Here is a 19,789-nt window from a genome sequence, read left to right as displayed (position 1 = left end):
ATAGTGTTGTCAGATTACGACATCAGACAGACTAAGCTGCAGTAAGACACTGCTAGGCAACTGACTTCTGTATCCAGATGGGACCCACAGCAAGAGGGAGCAAAGAGAAGACAAACATGTCGGAATGCTTTTATCACAACAGCAGAAGTGTTTCCAGAGAAAATATGAGTTCCGGTTTTCCATGGACACAAGTAAATTCTAAACAGGCCAGTATATCAGTTACTTTTATTTGTTGTAGGTAATATTATGCCAAGTCACAGCTGGAAGGTCAGAGAAGGCAGTGAAGTCATGACCATGTCAAGTTAGTATGGAAACAAATTATGGACACCCTAATTCAGACAGTACAGCAAATCCCAGAGTCAGGAAAAATGAACAGGCCAGGCAGAACATGAGGCAAAATGTGGCTTCAAAATGACAGATGGGAGGGGGAGGAAGCAGCGCGGGGGCAGCTAGGTGGCTCAGTGGAATTGACTGAGAGCCAGGTCCCAGGCAAGTCACTTAACCCTCATTGCCTAGTACTTACCCTCATCTGCCTTAGAACCAATACACAGTTTTGATTCCAAGGCAGAAGGTAAAGGTTTAAAAAAAAAAAGACAGATCAAGTGGAAAAGTCCAAATAATATAAGCCTGAGGAAACATGGATCTAACAAGCATTTAGGTTGGCAAGCTGATTTCCAAGGAGAGAGAAATCAAGGAGTAGGAATAAGAAACCCAGAAGAGATGTCTGAAAGCACAGATAGTGAGGCTCAAACACCTATAGAGAAATGAAGGTATATTCCAGGCAAAGGTCTTTCTTTCCTAGTCCTGATGTTACTTCTTTCTTAAAGTTTCCCTCTTTTAGTAAAAGACTGCCTAGGTCAGTGGGCCAGGTCTTGAACTTTTCCCCTTCCAATGTGCTTGAGGCATGACCTAGATTTCAGTGATGTGTTTTGGAGAGGCTCAGAGAACCTAAGTTCTGAGTAATACTGAGTAATACCCAGAAATTTAATCCCAAGTAATACCCAAGGCAAAGAGGAGCACTAACAACAGGCTTGAGACTCTTGACCTTAGAGCAGTCTAGTTTTACAACCCCTACTTAGCAATAGCTTAACTAAAGCTGGCAGGTATATGCCAGAAGCCAGAATGTCCAGTACTTGATCACACAGTAGGAGCAAAAAAGCTTTAACTTCTACCTGTTTGTTTTAAACACCTGCAGCCCTGGATAAAGGCTAGAGCAGAAATAAATGACAAGACATAGAAATGACACTTCCTAAACACAGAGAGTAGCAAAAGCAGCATACCATCAGGCACTTAGCTACAACTTACCAAAACCAAGGACAAGGTTTTTAGGACCAAACAAAACATGTACTTTCACTGAAACTCTCAGATGAGGAAATACCCTCTACCAATGTAGCTTGGCACCAGCTCTATAACTTAAGAATCCTTGGAACACTGAGAAGAGTAACTTTTTGAACAGGAGAATTCATCCCCCCATGTAATAAAGATGAGACCTGAACACAGATCTTCTCAATTCCAAGGCCAGTTCTCTAAACTACTACTTCATTTGTTCTCTAAAAAGCACATAACCCTGAAATTGAGATCATGCAAAAAGTATCACATTGGAAGAGAAAAAAAAGTTCTGACCTGCTGACCAAGGCAATCTTTTATTAAGAGGGGAACTCTCAGGAAGGATGTAACATCAAGAATAGGAAAGAAAGGTCTTTGCTTGGAATACAAAAACATATCTTCATATATTAAAATAAAATTAATTCTACCTTAGGTTTAACTTTGTGGTGCCAATTAAAGAAGAAACACTAACTTTTAGATAGATGTTTTTAAAATGCTTTTTTTACACTGTATTATTCTATTAATTTTCTCTCTCCAACTACTCCCCACTGAAAATTAAAAGGCAACAGCTCTGGAACAAATATACTTATCAAAGCAAAACTAACTCTACAATGGCTATGTCCAAAAATGTATGTTCCAGCAGCATTTTCCTCAAAATCCTATGACATAGGGAGTATCATCACTAGCCTCTTGGAATCATGGTGATTGCTGTATTGATTAGAGTTTAGTTTTTCAGAGTTGAAACAGTAACTTTTAAAGATGGAACATTTCTAGAAACAACCCTGTCTTCTGTTTCAGGAAAGTACCTTAGAGCACAAAATGCACTTTACACAGTGCCTGACATATTGTAGGTGCTTAATAAATACTTGTTGACTTGATTCTAGTTCTAACATGATGACACACAGCACTTAGTAAACACTTGTGGAACTGAACTGAGTGCTGTTTTAAAGTCCCTTTTACTACAAATACTTTATTCTTTCAAAAAAGAATGATTTCACTTTTCTCTCTCACACACACATTATATATACAATACTTCTCTATGCCCTTAAAAAACAAATATTTATAGTTTAAATGAAAGTCTCCAAGTTGCAAGTCATAAAAGGCATGTTAAATATTGGCACTAAAATAAGTAGATGGTGCATTTTTAAATCACCAGCCCTTAGTTTTACTAGGCTTTGTACTTTGACTCCTGGCCCACAATAGAAACTATCAGAGCCTTAGTCTCATACATTCATCCTCAAGCTCCCCATCAGCCTTGCTGAATGAAGTCTTCTAAAGCCTCTCCTATCTCAAAGGCAACCCACAATTTATTTACACCTTGAAAAATTACAAAGGAAGCAAGGCAGATCCAGTTCCTTCTTACTGGAAAATACAGGATATGTCTAAGAATAAAATTGAGAAATAAGTGAGCTTCAAATTTCAATACTTATTAAGCATTTACTAATTTGCTGAGAACTAATATGCTTGGTCCTGAGGAATATATAATCCTTAACATCATGAATTTATAATCCAGGAGCAGGAGAATATGTGAGCAGAGGCTAAATGGCCACTTATCAAGGATGTTATAGACAGTATGATCTCTCAAGTAAATTTAGGCTAAATGCTGAAGATTCCTTTCTAGCCCTGAGATGATTCAGTAGGGGGGGAAAATCTATACTAGCAAATTGGGCCAACTTCATCCATGAATGCCATGTCTAAATCATAACACAAAAAACTCCTATAATATAAAATAAGAAGTTCGTAAAAGAGGCAACAAAAAGTGAGGTCCAAGTGCAAAAAGACCATCTCCATATTAGGGAAGTATCAGAAGACTACAGAAAAGAGGTGGCATTTGAAGTGGGTTTAGAAGATAGGTAGAATTTTCAATAATTTCAACACACTGAAGGCAAAGGGGAAGAGTTTTACAAGTATAAGGAACAATAAGCAAAGGTCCAGCAATAGAATATATCACAGGGAGTGGTTACTGGACCATGCACTTTCACTGGGGAATAAAGTAAATAGAGAGGCAAGTGAGATAAGGTAGAAAAGGTAGGAAGGTGCCAGACTCTAGAAGCCCTGGAATGGCTAAGGAGTATGGCCTTGATTAATAGTCAATGAGGTCAGCAACTAAAGGTTTTAAGCAACAAAATAACAGATGCAACAAACATTTCATGGGTGTTTACCATATATAGGACATTAAGAATAAGAAAGTTAGATAAAAACTAGTCCCTGACTTCTAGGGGTCCAGACGGCCACTAAAGAAGTACCAATAAGGAAAATGAATTAATTTAGCCACAGAAGAAAAATAAAGTAGAAGGGAATGGAAATTGCAGTCAGAGAGACCAGTTAGTTAGGAATTGAATTTAGTAGTGCAGATGAGAGGTAATTAATGATTCGTCTAACAGTATAATGATAGCAGGAGGAACATTAGGGCAACTAGGTGGGGCTCAAAGGATAGAGTACCAGTCCTGGAGTCAGCCAAGACCCAACTTCAAGTTTGGCTTCAGACATTTACTGGCTTGTGTGTCCCTGGACAAGTCACATAACCCTGTTTGCCTTATCTGTAAAATGGGCTGGAGAAGGAAATGGAAAACCATTCTAGGATCTTTACCAAGAAAACCCCAAATGGGGTCTAACAGAGTCAGACATGACTAAAATGAGTGAACAACAAGCAGTAGAAGGGACAGGGATTCACATAATTTTCACAAGATAGAAAGACTCAATCAAAATTAAACTTTTCAAGTTTTGTTTTTTGTTTTTTAATGTAGAGAGAAAATAAGATTGGATGACTCTCCTGGAAAGCTCAATCTTAATGGCAAAACTTAAGGGTTAGTCTTAACTATTCTGGCTACACCCTGTAGTGTGTGAGTGTGTGAATGTGTATTTATAACGAAGTCTGCTGCATGTAACAACTCAAATTGTTGTGAAAAATGCCACATTTATACTCCCCCTGTAATGGTGAGGGTCAATGAGATCATAATTATAAACCACTTAGCACAGTGCCGGTCACTATCTTCAATCGCTCTTTGCGCCTTTTCTATTCTCTGGGTTCCAAAACAAAGTATAGCCATTACAGCAAATAAGCAAACCCCTAATCCTTTAGTCCAAAGAAAATTAAACATATCCCAAATTTGGCAGACATTAAGAAGGCCAGACTTCACCAAGAACCGGATGGTCTCTCAGACTAGAATCCTGTTCTCATTTAGATGGTGTCGTTCCGTTCTGATAAAATTCCAATCACTGAAAAGGTGCCTAGTTAACTAGGAAACAATCTCCCAAATCAGTTGCAGAACTAGACCTTGAGGACACAATGTCAGAGCTGCAAGAACCTTGTAATATAGACCATAAAACCCCAGGATGGACTCGAGAACATAGAATGTTCACACAATAGTCCCCCTGGAGATCATCTAAGACCAGAATTTTATTTTACAGATGGGGAGACAAGAAGCCCAGAGGGGTAAAGTGACTTAGCTAACCATTGGCTGAAAAGGTCTCTCAAATCCAAGCCGGTATTTTCTCTGTTGTATCACCATGCTATTTCCCTTCATTCTCAGTGGATGTGTAGTCCAAGGATATACACTGCTTGACAATTAAATCATGTTGGATGGAAGCTGTACAGGAGCTGGTTTTCTTACACATAGTGAGGTAGGTGCCTTTTTATGCCCACACCCATAAAGGCACAGTCACCTTCATTTCTCTAAGCCATTTCCTCATTTGTAAAATGTTGAGTCTTTCATTCTCTAAACTCGGGTGAAGACTTTAAATGGTAACTGCCACGATATTCCCTAAAACCAGAGTTCTTATAAATAGATTTCCAAGTTCTATAAATTTGAATGGGAAAAAATTTTTTTCATTATTTTCATAAAACTCTTGAAAGTTCAACTGTGAATTGTAGACAACAAACCACAGAAGTATCAACAGTACCTATGACTGTTACCAACAGAAATCAGATTACAACTGTTGCAAATCTCAAAATAAAAATGCACTACTTCAAAACTACTGTACTTATTTATATCCATGATTACATCATATGGGATCAGTCTTCCTATCTACAGTTCAATCTTCTGGTGTTTTTTTTTTCCATAATCCTATGTATTTTATTTTATGCATTTAAAAACATTCTGAGAAAGGGTCCATCAGCTTCATTAATTATGAGATGTCAATGCCACAAAAAACATTCTTGCCCTTCAAGAATGAATAGGTTTAGTTTGCTCAGTTTCAGAGCTAAGAAGGAGGGCAAGTGGACAGAAATCACAGGAAAACATATTTTAGTTCAGTATAAGGACTTTCTAACTAGAACTAATAATGGAGCAGACTGCTTTGTAAGGTCATTAGCTCCTAGACCTACTTTATTAGAAATGTGGTTAACAGTACCTGGCATACAACAAGAACTTAATGTTTTCTGACTGATCGATATTTCAGGTAAGGATGAAACTATATGATTCCCAAGGTCTCCAATAATGAAATTCTATGCTTAATAAAACTAGTATATCCTGTATAATAACAACTCATATAAGGAAGGTGATCTAGTAATATCAGATCTCAAATTGTATTATAAAGCAGTAAATCATCAAAACAATCTGGTACTGGCCAAGAAATAGATTGCTGGATCAGTGGGATAGATGAAGATAGATACAGTAGAAAATGACCATAGTTTTAATCCATTGTTTGATAAACTCAGAGATCTAAGTTTTTGAGATGAATCACTATTTGACAAAAACTTCTGGGGAAATTGGAAAGCAGTTTGGCAGAAAGTAGGTATAAACCAGTATCTCACACTGCATATCAAGATATGGTCAAAATGAGTACATGATTTAGACATAAAGGGCGATGTCATAAGTAAATGATGGGAGCATGGAAATTTTTACCTATCAGATCTATGGATAAGGTAAAAATTTCTAAGATCAAACAAGAGATGGAGAACATTATGGGGTGTAAAAGTTTTGATTACATTAAATTAATTGAAGTTTTTACACAAACTAAGATAAAAAGGAAAACAGGAAATTTAGGGGGTAAAAATTTTACAGCAAGTTTCTCCAATTAAGGTCTCATTTTTCAAATATTTAAAAAACTGAGTCAAAATTTTAAGAATATGAATCATTCCCCAATTGCTAAATGGCCAAAGGATATGGACAGGCAGTTTTCAGAAGAAATCAAAGCTATCTTTCTTTAGTCATATAAAAATTTTTTTTAATTAATATTGATTAGAAAAATGCAAATTAAAACAACTCGGTGTTACCACCTCACACCAATCAGATTGGCTGACAATGAGAGAAAGGGAAAATGACAAATGTTGGAGAGGATGTGAGAAAATTAGGCCACTTAATGCACTGCTGGGGGAGTTATGAATAGATCCAACCATTCTTGAGAGCAATTTGAAACTATGTCCCATAGAGCTGTGTATCCATTGAACTAGCATACCACTATACTTGGTTCAAAGAAAATGGAAAAGGAACTACATGTACAAAATATTACAGCCTTTTTGTGGGAGTATTGAGGGGATGCTCATCAATTGGGGGAATGGCTTAACAAGTTGTGATATGATTATGATGGAATACTATTATGCTTAAGAAATGACAAGCAGAATGGTTTCAGAAAAATCTGGGAAGACTCATGTAAAGTGAAATAAGCAGAACCAGGAAAACATTGTATATAGTAATAACAATATAATATTGCACAACTATAAATGACAACTATTCTACTTAATACAATGATCCAAGACAATTCAAAGGGATTTATGATGAAGAATGCTATCTACTTCCAAAGAAAGAACTGATGGTGTCTGAATGCCAATCAAAGTATATCTTTTTCACTGTTTTCCCTTTTCGTTTTTCTTTTGCAACATGGCTAATAACGGAAACATTTTGTATGACTTTGTACAGCCTATATCAGACTGTCTTCTGAAGGAGAGGGAGAGAATTTAGAACTCAAAATTTTTTAATGTTTAGAAAATGTTTTCTTTTGCATGTAATTGAGAAAAAAAATTTTTTTAATTTAAAAATAACACATTCATAAAAGCTCTTTTAAAGGTTTGCAAAATGTTTTCAATATATTTTCTGATTTGATCTGCCAGGAAAATGGCAGCATGTCTTACAAGGAATTTTTCTGATTTAAGAAAAGAAAACTGATCCGTAAAATTAGAAAACCTCATTTGAAGTTCAAAAGGCAGTTATTATAAGTGAAATATCAAAAGGCAGTTATTATATGTGAAAGACTACTGCCTTCAGATTGCAGAGGCCAAACTTTGAATTAGCCCTGAACTGGCCATGGACCTGTATAAGTGTCTTCCTCTCCCTCTGAATCAATTTCCCCTCATGTAAAAAAGAAGGGTATTAGGATTAAATGATCTCTAAACTGCTATACAGCTTCAAAGTGGGATATTAAATCCTGAATCCTAACATGCTTTTGAAAAGAAAAAAGGAAAGGTAAAATTCTTACAGTTTAAATTAAACAAGTAACAAGCCCTAATGATTAACTCCTCTAATAGAAAATTCTAATAATTTGCCATTCACCATTATATCAAGTTTCACTTTACTGTTGTCTGGGTAGTGGGAAGATTTAAAATAATCCTATAATGAAAATACTTTTTTTTGGGAGGGGGTGCAGCACTTGTCATCTTTCCCCAAATACAACTGCAACAGTCATATTGTGACCTCTGGAAGCAAATATGAAATAGAATCCTATTTACCAACAGGATTGACTTTTGAATAGACTTTTGACAGATCCTAAAAATGTCTAACCTTCCCTTAGCTCAGTGTTTGCTGAGGAACCCTAAGACTCTTTCAGAGTCCACAAGGTTGAAACTATTTCATAATAATACAAAGATGTTTAATATAATAAATATTGATAGATACATCCACAAAATAACAAAAACTCTTGTGGAGGGATGCTAAGTAAATCTTAATCTTAAGAATGTCAAGGGGTCTCATAACAAGCATGAAAACCAAATCTTGGTCATTATACATTAGTTTATGGATTACCATGGGCAAGTCACCTCCGTAAAACGAGAAGTTCAGGCTAGATTACCTTTCAGTTTTAACACTGTTCTAAAATTCAATCCAACTCAAAGAATTTCAGAAATTGAAGGAAACTTAAACACCATATAGCCTACTGAGAAGCCTGGTTACATTCAAAAAAGCCTTGTGAGCCTTTAAGAGGAAAGCCTCTAACTGAAGGCAGCTCATTCTGCTTCTGGAAAGCTCATCATTAGAAATGTTTCTTTATATCAAGTCTAAATCTGCTTCTCTGCATGTCTCATCCATTCTTCTTATTCTGGCTTCTGGGGCAAAACCCCTTCAAATACTTCAAAACCATTATTTCTCTCCAAGATCTTCCCTTTTCCAGGTTATATATCCCAAGTTCCTCATCCCCACTCCTCTAGATGCTCTCTCATTTATCAATGTAATTATGATGCCCATTAGTGAACAAATCACTACAGTGTTAGTCTTAACAATAGCACCACTCACCATGCAAACCAAGATACTTTTTCTGACTGCCATACCATACCACAGCACACTGATAAATTAATGCTAAACTTAATCTACTAGACAATAACATTCTTTGTTCTAAGGTTCTTTTCCACCTCTTACATGATGTTCTATATTCTGAGAATTCTTTCAGCACTAATATTTTATGTTCTATATTGTAAGAGCCTTTTAAGTTCTATTCTATGTTCCAAAATTCTTCTCAGATCTGATGGTCTATATTCAAAGATTCTTGGATTCTAAATTATAAAATAGACCCTTCCAATTCGGACACTGTTGAAAACAAAAATTTTGCTTATACATAAAGCAGAAAAACAGACACCAACCCTAAATCTGAACAGGTCTGACCACAGACAACTCTGAACCCTGAGTCAGTAAGCAAAGGATTCCTGGCTACATAATACCCCCACTTAGTGCTACAGAGACTCCGACTTTCAAGGAATTTCACGCCAAGAAGTCCAATCGGAAAGAACTTGTTGCCAGTGTAACACTAACCTTGCTCTGGAAAGACACTGGTGACCCAGGAGGGTGTAATTACATTTGTTACAGACACATCCTGCTGACGATAAAAGGTGTGATGAAAGCTTCCAAATTCACTTAGGCATGAAGGTGGGAGAGCTGACTTTAGAGGAAGAAGTTGAGGAACAAGCAGTTCATGCCAACATCAAACTGCATCAGGAATTTGAAAGTTGCCTCTTGTTATTTGCTGTAAGGGGTGTTATCTTTGGGAAAAAGTGCATGTATGAGATAGGTCCCTAAAAGCAAAGCTGAATTCTAACATCCCATCAGCAAAAGAATCCACTGCCTTTTAAGACAACATTCCATTTTGCAGCTTCAAGAACAATAGGTCTGAACTTTTAATTTCAAATTTTAGCAAAGCTTTTGAACAAGGTATTCCAGACAGTTCTTTTCCATAAAGCTGAAAGTTATTATTTCCCAGCCTTCTTAAAAAGAATACAAAAAACATAATGTGAACTTTTCTTGACAATTTAAAATCACCACTGTAACATCTTACAATAAATACACTGTGGTATGTGGGGGCAAAAAAATGAACTTGAGAGCCAGATGAACTGAATTTGACTCCTGGCTCATCCACTTTCTTATGTGACCATAAGCAGGCCAATCAACATCGTGTGCTAGAAAGAATATTGCCCTGGGATTAGAAAACTTGGATTGAAATAATGACCACTGCAAACTACTTGTATTATCTTCTTGGGCAAGTCACTTCAATACTCAGTCTCAGTCTCACCCTTAAAATGAGATGACTAATCTCTAATATCTAATGTTCTAATTCTATGCTTCGAAATCATTTCAACTTTAAGACTCAGTTACCTAATCTTTATGATAAAGAAAATCCCATAATTAATCAAAATTAATTCACATCTTCACTCAAAATCTGATTCACCTGACCATGGTCTATAATTGATGTTATTTTTTTAGTATATTTTTATGGAGCTATCTTAAGAATTTTTACTTTAAAGTTTAGTCTCTAATAAGTCAAAAGGGACATAAAGACTTTCCCAAGACTTCCTACGATGAAATGAGGAATGGAATACATTTGTGGACATAGCCAATATAGGACTTTGTTTTGTTGGACTATGTATATTGTGACAAGGACTTGGTTTTTTTCTTTTTGCTTTCAATTAAAGGGAGGAGGGAAGGGAAAGGGGAAATAGGTTAAGGTTCTCCTCCTAAAAATAAAGAGAACAGAAGGAAAGCCTGGAGGAATCACAAATAAGCAAGATGACTTTGAAAGTTATGTGCTGAATTTATTACATACTTGAAAAGCTCTACAAAAGAAATCTACAATTTCATGTACAATCTTCTGTTCATTTGTATATAGAAGTGTTCTATTTGGTATTAAGTTGAGAATTTAGAAAAAAATTTAAACCGTTCCATCCACCTCAAAAAAAAAAATAGGAATGTTAGCTATTATATATCTTACATTTGCAGTGTTTCATAAGTTTAGAAAGCATTTCCACATATATATTTTTATCTTTGAGGTAATTATTACACTATCATGTCCACATTCTCCAGAAGTACAGATGTCAAATCTCTTAGCTCTGAGCTTTCCTACAATTAAAACAAGTTACTAGCTGAAAGTACCCAGCCTCAGGCAGATTCAGGAAGGAAACATCAGAGGCTAGGAAAGCCCAGGGAAACAGAACATGCTTAAGAAATACTTTTTCATTAATTTCTTTATCTATTAAATTCATTACCTCCCAAGCATAAGCTCCCAGGCTTCAAGGGGGTGATTTTCTGAAATAACTCTATCTCCACATTTTCCAAGGTTTTATATTCTAATTTGTTTTATATTTGTAAATATTTCTCAATTGCCCCTATAGCTCCTCCTCCTAGTCCTAAACAAATCATTTAACCTCAACCTCAAGTTTCTTCATCTATAAAATGGGAATAATAGTAGCACCTATCTCCCAAGGTTATTGGAAGGATAGGAGATATTTGTAAAGTACTTTGAAAACCTTAAAGTGTTAGGATGAATGGTAGCTGATATGACTATTACTACTAGCTCCACATCTTAACTTACAGATAATTAAGTACTTACTAATTTAAATATATGACTTGGTTCCAAGAGGCTCCGGAAAAATAATTAAAAAAAAAAAAGCTCCCTCTATCAATTCAGGTAAAGCCAAAGTCTAAAAGTTGCCCAAAGCACTGGATTAAAAGTTACTTCCCATGGGTCATGAAGCCCTATGCCTCAAAGACAGGATCTGAACCCAGATCTTCTCATCTATTTAAGATTTTAGATGAAGATAAAAAGATTGCAAGAGCACAGGCACAAGGAGGCACAAAAATTCCTGAGGCTTACCTCAGGGTCATCCTGGTTCTTCCCCTTCTCCCTTAGGCTCTAATTATACAATTTCCAAATCTTGTGAATCTACTAACCCAGCTACTTACTCTAGTCAAACTCCATATCACCGATGCAATTAGAAGATTCTAATTGTTCTTCCAGTTTCACTTTTCTTCCTTCTTCAAGCTATCCTCCTTATGGCTGCCAAATTCTTATTCCTAAATCAAAGGTCTATATAACTTCCCTGATCAAAAACTTCCTCAGCTCTCTCTTGCCTCTAGAATATACAAACTCTTCTATTTGGCATTTAAAGTGGCAGTCTACCTTTCCAGACTTATTTCCCTCATAGCTATTTGCATTTCCCTATGCATAACAGTCTCCCTCAACCTAAGCCAGTTATGGTGAACCTATGGCAGAGGTGCCCTCTCTGTGGGCACACCTACAGTCGCCCACCAGAGTCCCACCAGAGTTCCTTACTAGAAAGCCAGAGGAATTTGGGGTGGGGCTGTTCCCCCTCTCCATGCTACTGAGGACATTCCTCATCCTTCCCTCTGCCCAGCAGCCCAATGGTAGATTCCTTCTGTCTGAAGTAAGGCACTGGGGAAGGGGGCTGGGAAACACAGCATCAGCACAGATGACAATCTGTTGAGTCTGTGGTGAAGGTGATTCCCATGGTGCATTTGGAGGAGCTAGGTTTATGGGAAGCACAGCTCACAGAGGGGTACAGCTGGAGGGGAGCAGAGCACTGGGGCATCTCTCCTCCCCACCTCCACACATGCTTCTTGTCACCTGCCCTTCTGTCCAGCAGCCCAATGGGAGTGCTTCCTCCCTCCCTTGTCTGGGGTAAGGGGGTGGCGGGGTGGAGGCACACCACTCAGTCTGGTGGAGGCTGGGCCTGGCACTCCATCCCTAAAAGGTTTGTCATCATTGACCTTTGCCCAAGAGGATCCCTATACCTAGGAATCTCCTCCCTACCAAGCATCAGAATCATTAGCTCCATTTAAATCTTAAATGTCTCCTCCTCCATGAGACCATTCCTGACCCCTCCCTACAACTGTAAGCATTTTTCCTTGTCCCCACCAAAACTACTTTGTATGTATTTTGTATTTACTCTTCAATGTTCACAATGACAACAAAAAAATGTGAGCTCCTAGAATGCAGATCCTTGGTACTAACAATCAAGGACTCCTGCCCCCAACCACACTGCCTCAGCAACCCTCAGCATCTTGGGTCCTCAACTCTTCACCCAGGGACTCCCAGCACAATTGCTTGCATGGAGCTGTTGTCTGATCAATACTTGCTGCCTAGAATTACATTCCTATGGTTTTCAGAAGTGGTACCTGAAGGCCTTGAAAGCTAGAGCATTTTAACAGATGGTGAAGGAGGGTAAGGAAAAAAAAGGCTTTTCTAACATATGGGGGGTAGGGGTATACTCCCATTTGGCAGAAGCACTGAAGGTGCCAGGCCATGGATGGTTCCAGATTGCAAGTCTCCTGGTTTCACATTCTAATTCTTCCAGCACAGAGATGCCAAAGTGATTTTCCTAAAGCACACATCCCTTGAAAATGCAAACTCCAGTGACTATCATCTCTAGGCTTAAACATAAATTCCTGTTTGATATTCAATATTCTTCACAAACTCACCTCAACTTACCTTTTCAGCTTTAATACATATTGCTCTCCTTTATACTACAGTCTAGGCCAGAGTTATCAAAAATGGAGCCCAGATCAAATATAACTGAGAAATGTTTAATAAAATAAGTAAAAATGCAACAGTGATAATGTTAATGTGTGATTTCCTAAGGCAATTATGAAGCCCACAGGGATTAGATTCTATTTTAAATTAGATACCACTGGACCAGGCAATCTGGTCCTCACAAAGGATGTTCTATCTCACCTCTAGGGTTCTGCACTTTTTCCACTTCTGTCTGAGAATCCCTAGTTTCTTTCAAATATTAGCTGAAGCAGTACCTTCTACATGAAGAATGTCTTATCTTCTCCATCTGCCAGTGATCCCCATCCACAACTGCTCTATATCTATTTTGAATTATACTTCTTTCAGTAATGTTTTGTAAGCCTGGCAAAATATATAGCATTCTTTGAGGGAGGGACAATTTCACTTTTGTGTTTGTATTCACAGTGCCTAAAACAGTACTTGGGAAAGGCACTTTAAAAAATGCTCATTTATTGATTGGTAAAAACTTCCCACATACAACCACTGATGGGATTTGAGCCCCCAAAAGTAGTAATAACAGAAGAGTGGTAGGATCAGATCACTATATCAGATAATTTGGCAGTGGTATAAATGATGAATTTGGAAAGGGGAAGAGAACTATAAGGAGGAAAAGTTGTTAGGCAGCTATTACAAGTGGGTTTAAAGAATCAATTAATCTCTGCTCCTGGTTTTGTACTCTAACATTGAATGGAACAAGCCCAAATTCCTCCTTCCATTATGAGAGCCTTTTGAAAACCTGAAGATGGTCATCAGACATCCTCAGTTGCTCTTAATTGCCTGGCATGGTCTCCAATCCTATTCTATTACTACATAGATTTGTTAAAATTCTTCCCCACTGTGGAAGTTGGTACCAAAGGCACAATAAAATCCCCACTTTACAGATCTTAAGAGACATGATTAAAATTTAGGTCCTCTCCCTAAGCCTAGCAATATTCCATATTAATTCTGATAAAGATGTACATTGTACTGACATAAATACCTTAAAAGCAGGGCTCAATTTTGTCTTTGTATTCACAGTACCTTTGCCCAAAGTATGGGGCTAAATGTTTGAATTGACTAATAGCTAAAATGAGATCTCTTTGAAAGTAAATAAAAATAGGTAAGAAAAATAAAGCCAATTACCTAGTCCATACTCATATCATAGATTTGGGAAGTATGAGGTGCCAGAGAATATAGCCCGTACTCAATATCATATGAAGTGCCTACTATGTGCCCTGACCCAAGCAAGAGTAATACAGAAGCAGCATGCAAAAGCTTCTGCCTTCAAGGAGCTCTTCCTCAAACTTATAAAACCAGCTTAAGTGGTTTCTACCATTGTCCAGCTTTTAAGTCACTTTAATCAGCTTTAGTAATGCTTAGCTAGAAACTTCAGAATGCTTTCCTGAGTAAAAAGTTCTGGCATACTGTGACACAGAACTATTAAAGGTTAGAGCTAGAAAAGGCCTAGAGATTATCTAATCCAATACCCATTCTCTCTCCATTTTACAGATGACTAAAGACGTTTCAAGCAAGAGAAGTAACTTGCCCAAAGTCAACTGGCCATAAAGACCTGCATTCCAGTTGTGTTCTTGATAATGTCATACAGGATACTCAGTACAACATCTCAGTTTTAAGAGTAGGTCACCATTAGTATACACATTTTGTGTCTGTACACCAATGAGGACGATTGTCAAACTCACAAGTCAAAAATAGGCGATATAATGTACAAATATTATTAAAAACTATCAAATAGTCCTAGAGGATAGTACCAAGGAGACCTGTTCAAAATCCCAAAGAAAGCAGTCAGCTACAGCTTTATGAAGAAGTCCTCCAACTACCAGCTTTAACATCCTTTCCTAAAAATCTGAAAGAACCTATTTTCCAGATGACACCATATCACCAAAATGCCTTACAGTTCCAGAGTAGTCATAGTTCTCCTTAGATGAGAAAAACTCCAGTTTCTATGAGCTTAGATTCAGGGCTATATCTCAAAGGAAACATTTGGGGAAGAGCCCAAACCTCAATCACAAAATAGGAATGAAAGCATCCTCAATTCAGCAGTAGTTACACCTAGAACAATGTTTCTTAAATGATACTCCAGGGAATCCTTCTATATTCCATACTACATGAATGGGGGATTCCATGAAAAATGTGAATGCTAATTGTTTTCTCCTGTAATTTATTTTTAAACTATTTTATTAACAATTTCTGAGAATTCCATGACAGATAAAATTTCCATGGCTAAACTATATTTTTATCCTGGATCTTTTTTTCCTATACCTAAGTTTTATAGATTCTGCCAGTATACTTTGAGCCAAGGGTTTTCAATGTATTGAAAATTCTGTCCTGGGGGTTGGGTGGCATTTTTTTATAATTCCTTTGAATCATGAAATCATACCCAAATTTCATATCCAAGTCAATAGCCAAAGAGACCTTCAATGTTACATTGCCTTTCATGATATTGCTAAACTAGTTTCAGAGCAATATTGCTAAACTAATTTCAGAGCAAAAATACTTGACCTGTTACATGCATGTGACAATATATGGAGGAGACCTAAGATTAGGGTAGGGGTCCCCAACAGGTCAACTAGCAAGGTTGACTTGGTCAATTTTGAGCAGGTAAACTAACAAGCCAGACTTCTTGGGGCATGGAAGGGGGAGGAAAAAATGGGAACAAAGAGCAATGACTTTTTAAAATGCCAATATATACTACTCTTCTCACCTGACAGGAAATAAGGAGGCTAGAAGTCATACCCCACAGAATAAAATAATCACCTGCTAAGAAGGAAAACTTACATTTTTTGGTCACTGAGGGTACCCAACCTTTCTCACATCATGCTGAAAATAAATGGGTCCTTGTATTAGACTATGACCTAGCAAAAGGAAGGAAATAAGGGCCCAGCCACAGCAAGTAGAAATTCTTCTGGTTGGAGCCTATGCAGAATGCCAGGGACTGAGGAAGGAAAAGAAAGTATAATGAACCACAGAATGTCATTAGGCCTAAATCCAGTGAATGTATTTACTGGCAACTGGTGTGAGAAGACTTAGGCTTCTCCGGTCCAAGGTGAAAAGCTCAATGTCCACAACAGCCATCTTCAGCCTGTTTTCAGACTCCCTGAGTCACTCCAGCATTAACACTCTAGGCAGCAAGTAAACATCAGGTGAATGGAGGGGGAAGCATGAAATTTGTTTATGCACATACATAAACACATATTTATATTGTCATACTTCCTTCAAATTTTCCCCAAAGGGTGAAAACCAGATATACAGAGAATCCCAACTCTTCTTATACCTCTCTTCAAACTCCAAATGTAATTACTATCCAATTTTTAAGAATGTACACAATATAAGGGATGACCTCAGACACTTAGTCAGGGATTCAAAAGAAATCACTAAGAATAAAATACAATAAACAAGGACCCTTTTCCTCGCCTTCCCTCTAACATTATATATGGCATATGGTAGCTTAACCACATGGATTTCCAATCACTTGAATATCTTGATATTTTGGTGAAATGTACTTTAAAATATCTTCATATTAGCAATTTTCACTATAATGCTTTTTAAAAGGCTTTTTTTTTTTTTGCAAATAGTATATTGACTCATTAAGAGAAGCAATTCCTAGTCTTATCCCCAAAAAGTAGCTATTACTGACTCAGAGAAATTTAATAAGGAGTCCCCTTACCACCACCCTAATCTCCTCCTTCCTCAAAGGAGGAATAATAACACTGCCAAACTTCTGGCTTTAACAAGTAGGTGTCCAAACATCAACCACATTTTGGAATGCACCTTAAAGCCATTCTCAAAGATCCTGCCCTCTAGCATACCTACCACCCTTCTTACATGTGGCTACCCCGTTCTTTCCAGAAAAGCCTTCCTGTTTCCATCCTCAAGTTGTTTGTTCACAGGCAGACAGCAAACATCACCAATGATTTTTTTTTTTTTTTAATAAACAGCTTCTGCCCTGGAGAAGGGAGGAGACAGACTGTGTATGTGACAGAGCTGCCTGCCTGCCTGTTTGGACAATTCCCGTCAAGAATATTCACTAGGTCCATGGCATTTTATTTTCCCAAATTCCATTGGGTGGCAAGCAATGTAAAAGATCCCATAGCCATATATTTAACTTTCCTCCTTCAGACCTGATATCCTTAGTTTAACATCTATCTATTCTTTTCCAGTGGCGAGTGGCCTAGAAAAATAGCTACCAATTCACTATAAACCACCCTCATCCCGCCATCTACATCATTCCACATATGCCCCAGCTTTCTCTTTGGTTATTTTTTTTAAAGTTCCCCTTCTCCTTATTTCCCCCTACACACACTCAGCTTGACTCCTTTGTACTTTATAAGCCTCTCTCTCATCCCAGAGTTGAGCAGATGGATTTTGTCCACGAGCTGGGGAGCTCTCTGGGAAGGGGAAATGGAGACTAATAGAGGCCACCCACAGTGAATAGGGGAGGAGAAGCCCACTGGGAAGTATTGGGGGAGGAAGGGAAATCTTCTGCCATCACCACCATCATCATCTTGGTTTTCCAAAGGCATAACCCAGACACTGAAGGACAATCTCAAAGGGGGAGTATGTTATGTGTAGGATGGAGTAGAGGGTATGAAAACATGCCCCTCGAGGGACTACAAAAAGTATCTTGATTCTAAATCCCACCAGCTTTGAACCTTAAGAAAAGGGAAGAGAAGGGTGTGGGAAACTATGGGAATATCCTCCCTTCCCGAAGTGGGGGAGGGGTATCATACTATCCAGACAGCTCCAAATCTCCGGTCTGAAAGGGTGGAGTGGGGGGTAAGAGTGAGACAGGAAAACTTCTCCTCTCAAAGCCCCCTCTCCCACCAACGAAAGGAAAGGGTATAAAAGAACCCCTGCAAAGGGGCCAGAAAGTGGGGATGGGGCATGGGGGGTGGCGGATGTGTATCAGGGACAGAACAAGAGAGAAAATAGGAAAACTACACCAAAACCTACCAGTTTGAGCCCCTGCAAAAAAGGGGTGTGTGTGAGATGGGTGTGTGGTGAGAAAACATACAGACACACACGGTGGGGATAACCTCCCATGGCCCTCCCCTCCAGAGAAGGGGGAGGTACAAAGTGCACAGTCGGGTTATTAACTATGGGAAAGGGGGGAGGGGGTACCAAAACACAAACACACACCTGAGGGAGCACTTCACCTCAGTTTAAGGTTTTCCTGAAAACAAAGACAAGAGGGGGTAGTTGCTGAGGAAGGAAGGGGGAGTAGGACAGAGGGGGTGCCTAAAAAGGGAGTCTGGGAAAAAGGTAGTCTCAGAGGAGGCAGAAGGGCTTCAGTAGAGAGGGGTCAAGGAATTACTGCTGGAAGTCTCGGAAAGCAGGGGGTGGGTCTTACGGGGGGGGTCTCAGCAGGGAGTTTGGGAAGGAGAGGAGCTCGGCAAAACAGGAAAATCTCAATGGGGGTAGTTAGGGAAGTGGAATAGGGAGTCTAGAAAAGGGGGGATTCTCAGCAAAGAAAGGGGGAGTCAGGTAAGGCGGAAGAGAACAGGGAGTCAGGGAAAGGGGAGAGAAATGGGGAAGGGGGAGGGGGTCTGAACCGGATCTGAGAGAAAATGCGTGTCTCGCCTTCCTTTCATCAGGCTAGGGACGGCGGGTGGCAGCAGAACCAGGGCCAAGGCCAGGACCAGGGTCGCCCCCGCCCCATGCCCAGGGGGTTTTACCTCAGGGTCCGTCCGGGAGATCACCAGCGGGGCCCCGCAGCCCCCACCCCCGCCGCCGCCGCCGCCCTCCTCATAGCTGGGGTGGGGGGCCGCCGCCTCCGCCGCCGCCGTTACCGACGGTCCTGGTCCTCTTCCTCAGCGTCTGCTCGCTCGGCTCGGTCCGGCCTGGCCTGTGGTCTCTTTAAGCCCCTGTCGTCGCCACCGCCGCCGCCGTCGCCGCCGCCTCTTCCTCCCCGCCGGCTCCGACTCAGGCTCCGGCTCCGGCTCCTCCTCCCCCGCCCGCCGCGGCGTCCCGGAGCCCGCCCCGCAGCAGCCAGTGTGGGCAAAGCGACGCCTCCACGTACGCCACCAGCGTAAGGGCACCGCCGGCGGGCGGAGGTAGGGAGAGGCTGCTACGCCACGCTCTTGGCGCAGACGCCTTTCGGGGATGCCGGCGGCGGGGGGAGGGGCGGCCGCTACGCCACGCTCTCGGCGCAATCGCCTTTCGGGAAAGGTGGAGGGGAAAGAGAAGGCCGCTACGCTGCGTTCTTGGCGCAGCCGCCTTTCGGGGATGCCGAAGTGGGAGGAGGAGAAGGACGACGACGACGATGAAAACTACGAGGGGAGGGAGGGTATAGAGGAGGAAGGGTATAGAGGAGGAAGAGAAGGAAACATGCGCAGGCGACAGGCCCGCCCCACGTAGCACGCCCGCACAATTGGCGCAGGAAGTGTTCGAGAATGAGACTGGGCGGGATGGGCAAGGAGGAAGCGCGGAGGCGGCAGAGACAGGCTTTGGGGAAAGCCGA

The 19,789-nt window shown here is 39.7% G+C and overlaps 1 protein-coding gene across 5 annotated transcripts in view; it reads right to left on the bottom strand.

Annotated features, from left to right (window-relative positions):
• The window catches only part of CSNK1G2 (casein kinase 1 gamma 2), a 95,362-nt gene that overhangs the window by 74,159 nt on the left and 1,414 nt on the right, over positions 1-19,789 (bottom strand). Inside the window, exon 1 of one of the 5 annotated variants that reach the window (XM_056820690.1) lies at positions 19,005-19,255. The exons of 1 other annotated variant lie outside the window; for it this stretch is intronic. The gene's annotated coding sequence lies outside the window, so the exon portion shown is untranslated. Of the gene's footprint in view, positions 1-19,004; positions 19,256-19,789 lie in introns of those variants that run through there. 3 more of the 5 variants (XM_056820683.1, XM_056820689.1, XM_056820688.1) reach the window with 3 other exon arrangements.

This window comes from Monodelphis domestica, chromosome 3, assembly GCF_027887165.1.
Source record: "Monodelphis domestica isolate mMonDom1 chromosome 3, mMonDom1.pri, whole genome shotgun sequence".
Lineage (NCBI taxonomy): Eukaryota > Metazoa > Chordata > Mammalia > Didelphimorphia > Didelphidae > Monodelphis > Monodelphis domestica.
This window is presented reverse-complemented; position numbering and strand designations above follow the sequence as displayed.